We start from the raw sequence: 4,671 nt of genomic DNA, 5'->3' as shown, positions 1-4,671 counted from the left end.
GGTTACTGTGGAAACAGGAAGAGGATCCAAGGATAGCAGTTTGTCTGTGGCATGTCTGTGCATCCATATGTGACATCTATGTGGCCTAGAGGTGTTGATGTGTAAGAACAAACACTACAAGAGGAAGGGCTTGAGAGTTAGGAGAGTGCAGCAATCACTGTTCTGTCAGCATCAAATACAAGGGCTCACAGTTGGCAGGAGTCTTAAATGCCAGTTTTCCTGAAGGATGTCCTACAATGCCTTATTCTGGATTAGGAGACAATATTCACATCTGCAAAATGCTGCAAAATAAAGCAGACTTTTCTCAAATTCTTTTTCCCAGCTGGAGGGTTAGAAATCTTGATTCCTGTCTTAGAGTAATATCCACCATCTGCAAATCTCACAGTCTGTGTAACCCTGTCCCCACCATAAAAATCAAGCAGAAGAGGCTCTGAATGCAGGGCCCAGGTCTCCCTTGGCTACACTTGGATCCTTGCAGTGACCTCAGTGGGAAACTTTGTCCCACACACAGGTATGGATGGATCCAGCCTTCAGCATCCATTCCTCCATTTCCCACAAGTCAGGGGAAATAAGGACACTGCCTTAGCCATCAGACTTCTTTAGACTACTGTTCTCATAATTTGATTATTATGAGCTGTTTATTTTTATTTGTTGAAATATCAGATGCTGAGGATAGGCTATTAAAAATGACTCTGAGGAATGAGGAATATGGTAGGCAGCTATTAGTTTGAGATGACTTAGCCCAATTAGTATCCCATATCCTGTGATGAGATGAATTTCCTTCTTAAGATGGATAGCTAAAATTTATCTTGCTCTTTGCTAAGCTTTCCTATGTCTGTGCTCTGGGGGCAGGTTTTTAGTACTCTGAGCTCCTTTCAACTGCTGATATTCCCTGTATGACTTTTCTGGGAAGGTGACTGTAAATCCTGAAGGCAGGAGCTGGAATTGAATGCACAACATTCCTGTAAGTCTGAAAACACAGGTGTCATTTCCCTGCTGATGCTGTGAAACAAAGAGATTTTTCCTGCTAATGCTGTCAGAGAGAACATCTTCCTGCACAGGACAGAGAATATAAAAATACCTTAGAATAATAGAATATCCTGTGTTGGAAGACCAATAAGGATAATAAGTCCAGCTTCTGGCCCTGCACACAACAGTCCCAAGAATCACCCCATGTGGCTGACACTGCTGTTCAAACACTTCTTGAGTTTAGTGCTGTTACCACTTCCCTGGGAAGCCTGTTCCAATGCCCAGCCACCCTCTGGGTGAAGAATCTTTTACTAACATCCATCCTAAGCCTCCCCTGACAAAACTTCATGCCATTAAGACACAGCTCCATGACACCACACCTTCAATATGTCATGGTTAGAAGGATATTAGGCTGTCTTTGTTGCAGTTTTCTGTGACTTGGTTCTTGCTGGTCTGCTCTGCCATTAGCTGGAAAAGTACTTTGGTCAGGATTCCTGGCCTGCTCTGCTGCCTGGTCTGCAAACTTGTGCAGGGATACACAACACACCTGGCAGAGCAACTGGGAATTGGGAATGGATTTAATTTCCCTGTGCACTATATGAAAAACATTTTGTTTTACTTTACCTGGAAGTGGCCGTCTTGGCCACCTTGTTGTCCAATTACCTCATTACTTCAATAGCATCGTGGCTCAGGAGAGGAGCTGCAGGACACAGAGTTGGTTTATCTAGCAGATAAGTGTTTAGAGAGGCCAGCAGAGACTGGCATTTCTTCTTGTGAAGAACTGATGCAGAGCTCCCTGCTGCAGGCAGCCTCAATAATTTCTTGGAGTGCACAAAAGTGTTGGTCCACAAAGAAATCTCAACTCTCAACTATCAGTCAGAAGCTGAAATCTGTCTTCTCAAGGGATGTATTCCAGTTTCTTACATGGGAAAACAGAGTCACAGGGCTTTAGTAGCACAGACATCATCCTGCAGTGAAATCAGTGGCAGCTAGAGATCCTGTGGTTCTTGGTTTCTTTTCCATAATCACCCTGTCTTTGGATTAGATTTTGGAGTGGGTGCAACTGAAACCACGTCTCGTTTTCTGTGACAGCACTTGCTGAGCAATGTGATTCAGGCAACAGAAGTTACATCACCTGAGTGTTAATGAGATCCAACCTGTGCCACAGCCTCACCACCCTCACAGTAAATAATTTCTTCCCAAAATTTAATCTAAATCCACCCTTTTTCATTGTGAAGATGTTCCCCCTTGTTCTCTCACTGCAGGCCCTTGTTTAAAGTTCCTCTCCAGCTCTCTAGTAGACCTTTTCCATAGTGGAAGGTGCTCTGAGATCCTCCTGAAGAGCCTTCTATTCTACAGGCTGAACTCTCCCAGCCCACCCCCTTAGCAAAGACATTCATTCCCAGATGTGTACTGAGCTGGAAATTCTCAGTGCCATTCTCGCAAACTTAGGATGAAAGTTAGAGAGAAAAAACAGTAAATGGGTGTAAAGAATTAAATGTCTCCCTTTAGAAACCCCTTCAGGTGAGGGGTAAAGCCCATTAAAAATTGTATAAAAGTCAATGCAATTGTCATTTTCATTTACTGCTTTAGGCACTGCGGTACTATAGATGATTTATAATGACAAATTCTATTAAAAAGTAATAAACCAAGTCTCTTTAGAGGCAGGATTTATAGATGAAATTTTGAATCAACCAGATTATTATAACAAGAATGTTGGTCAGTTAAAAAAAAAATAAAAATCCAACAACAAAAACTCCAAAAAACTAAAGTGCTTTAATTGAAAAAGTATTTTGTGTACAAAAAAAAGTTTTAAATATTCTCATCTGGATGAAAATACATCCATATTTTGACAAACCAGGATCCATATGTTTTCTAGAGGGTTGTCAAATATTCACTGTCTGTAGAATCTACTCCCTTTATATGTTTATAACTATCAATTGCTGTATTAGTTTCTTGATAGAAGGATGCTCTGTTTCCAAAATCTCACAACAGAGGCTCTGCCTGCATCTTTACAAGCAGCAGCATCATAGCTTTGCTGAAGAGCTGTATCCCAGGAAGATGGGAATTCACCCAGTGCCATATTGTTAAACAGGAAAGCACAGTATATAGTGGTGTCCTGGACAAAATATGCTGTTTTCCCAAAGTTTCTGCCTGTGGCTAGAGAGGCTCTGCTCATCCCTTCTGCCACCACCACCACCAGCGAGGGAGGCTGAGCGTGTGAGGCTTACTGCTCTCCTCTCAGCAGTTTCACAGTGCCAGAACTGGAAAACCACATTGTACAGAGGCTGTGAGGCTATATCACATCTGCTCTGCTGCACCAGAGTGTGCCAGTCTGTCTGTGTGTTGGTACATGCACCAAATTTTCCTCCCTGAGCACCGTGAGCAAAGGGATTCTCCAAGCCTGACTGTGCTGGTCTGAGTTGGCAGCACTGAGAGAGGCTTTTTAGGGCAAAACAAAAAAGAAAAGCCCAGCAAAACAGAACAATGACCCTTTCATCCAGTCTGAAATAGCAGCTGATGTGTGAAAGGTGCACATGGATTTAAAGTGATTGCCCTGAGTTTGACTTTATAGGGCAAGCAGACAGCCTGGGAAAGTGGTTGACTCAGAGTAGAGAAAGGTGTTTGTAAGCAGAGAGGTGGTGAGGATGTCAGTCTCTATAGAATGTGGAGACACAGGTGACACATTATTTGAAGAACATATATGGAGAACTTTGTGTAATATAGAAACAGTAAAATCTTCTCTCTGTTGAATGTCCAAAAAAAAATTCTAACAGCATCAGAGCATATTCATATTTCTAAATTTTCTCCTTTTTTCTTTTTCTTCCCTTTTTTTCCCTTAACAAATTCTTGCTATAAATTCAACACTTGCTTGTCATGAGATGAGTTATTGGTCCAAAGGAAGTTCAGATCTAGGGAACAACTGTAATGAGAATGCACAGAAGAGCCATACTAACACAACATCGGTGAAGGGAAATTTTATGCTTTACTAAAACTGATGCAATGAATTATCCATTTATGTAAAATCAGACAGAATGAGTGCAGAACAATGAATTGTAGAGCACTAACTGCAGCTCTGGGCCAGGATGCACTGTCTGTGCACAGTAAATGCACAACACAAAAGAATGGCCTCAGTCTCAGTGTGTTTTCACTGCATTTATAAATACTTTGGTGAAACTTTTGAGTAAAAAGAAGGACAGGAATCAGAGTGGATATGCACAAGAAATACAGGTATGGTAGACTTAATGGTGATTGCAGGTATGGAAGAGTGATTTTGAGAGGCAAAGAGAGAGAAGGGAAGGCTGAGGAGCAAGCATTTTATAATTTGAAAATCATCACACACCTGTGCAATCTGAGCTTGCCTGTGCCCTGTTCTCCCTGTTGGTGAAGTGCAAATAGTGACACTGACCACTTCTGCCAAGGGTTTTGCTTTGAAGGCAGTACTAGGTGTTATTACTCATAAATTTCCTTGTAATGGATGTAAATGCATGGGTTTGGGAAAATATGGTTTGGTCTTCCTTGAAAAGATGCATTGCTTTTATGGTTTGGGAGAAGAACATATAATTGTCTCAAAAGACTTGTAAGGCTGGACTTTGGAGTCATGAACTTCCAGGCTCTGCTTTGGACAAGCAGCAAAACAGTTTCACAGTCTCAAGTGAGCCTGAGAGACACAGCTTTTGTTTCCTGTCCCCAGCAGAAAAT

The sequence above is a fragment of the Passer domesticus genome, chromosome Z (assembly GCF_036417665.1).
Source record: "Passer domesticus isolate bPasDom1 chromosome Z, bPasDom1.hap1, whole genome shotgun sequence".
NCBI classification, from domain to species: Eukaryota; Metazoa; Chordata; class Aves; order Passeriformes; family Passeridae; genus Passer; species Passer domesticus.
Note: the sequence above shows the minus strand (reverse complement) of the source record.